Consider the following 1,479-nt stretch of genomic DNA (forward strand, 5'->3'; position numbering starts at 1 on the left):
AAAAAAAAAAAAGGTAAACACTTAAAAAATCCACATCTATTGTTCTCACCATTTCAAAGTAAAGTGTCACAACCTGGAGACTGGACAATGGAGAGGTGACTAAAAACTATTTACTGGGCACTAGAAGAGAAATTAAACTAAAGAAAAACTAAACACAACAAAACCAAAAGGAGAAGACAGAGAGAGAGCAACTGCCACCAGCTTAGAAAGGCCAGTCAGTCCAGAGGCCTGTACTATGAAGCAAGTTCAACATACCCAGGATAACTTTTTTTAACCTAAGCTTAATTGAACCTAACATTGACCGTCCTGATAACCTGTACGACGAAGCAGGTTATCACCTGGCTCAGTTAAACCTGGGTTTACCTGTCTGGCTAAGAGCGTGTTCATGTATAAGAGGTGGAGTTGTTAATTATAAGCAAGACTGTCAGAACCATGAATGAAGTTCTTAATATGATATGTGAAAATACGATGATACTTGCTGGTAAGTTTGAGTTCAATCATGTCCAAAAGTGATATTCAACAAGGTGAAATGTAAACAATATGATCACATGACTACAATAAAAAGAAATATTTCTGAATATAATTAGTATTAAAGTCAGATTAAGGATATATTGTAAATAAGTGGATGAACAACCCACAACAGTGTGTGGATCATTGTTCTAATCAAAGACATCAGAGGTTTAGTTTTTATTTCCAGTCATCGTCACAGAGTCTCCTCATGTTATTCTCAGCTGTGGTCATGGAAGAAGAGTAAGAGCATCAATACAGTCAGGAATCCTGTTGGATTAAGGAATATTTGTTCAATCAAAATTAAGCTATGATAAACCCTCTGTTTGTTAGAAGCTCTGTTTTAAAACCAGAGTGGACACATGCAAGATCTGGAACAGCAAAACGATTCAACTGATAAATATCTACTACTCATTATTTATCACTTAATTGTAAAGTCTTTTGTTCCCATCAGGATCCTGTATAAATGATGACTCAGTTTTTCCAGGTATCTGATTGGTCAGTAGTTTGGCTGTTGACAGGTTTTGATTTGATCCTTGAAGTTAACCTGCATTGGAGCAGATTAGGAGTTCAGCGTAAATTCCCATGGTGATTTAAGTGAACCACCGTAGTAGGATTGAAAATCTAATCCTGTAGTTACCTTGATAACCTCAAATCATGCTCCGTAGTCCAGGCCTCAGTTGAGCTGAATATCTCTGACAACCTGACTCCGCCCCCAAGGCTGCTGCAGGAAGAGTGAACATTAGGTTCAGGCCCAGAAGGAAGCAGAGAGAACTGGTTAGGGTTAGTGAAGATGTTCAGGGCAGTTTAGTTCTTGATTATCTTAAGCCAGGCTGTGGTATAATGAATTCTGGGTAAATTAAGACTTTTTTTTTTTTCAATATTAAAAAAAATAAAAAATGGCTGACCAAGGAACTGCTCAGCTCCATTTACCTCAACTTCCATGGACCAACTGTCTGCAGAATTTGCAAA

The sequence above is a fragment of the Seriola lalandi genome, unplaced genomic scaffold (genome assembly GCF_002814215.2).
Source record: "Seriola lalandi dorsalis isolate HSWRI2012SDOR001 ecotype SW California unplaced genomic scaffold, Sedor1 jcf7180002054980, whole genome shotgun sequence".
In the NCBI taxonomy this organism is placed as follows: domain Eukaryota; kingdom Metazoa; phylum Chordata; class Actinopteri; order Carangiformes; family Carangidae; genus Seriola; species Seriola lalandi.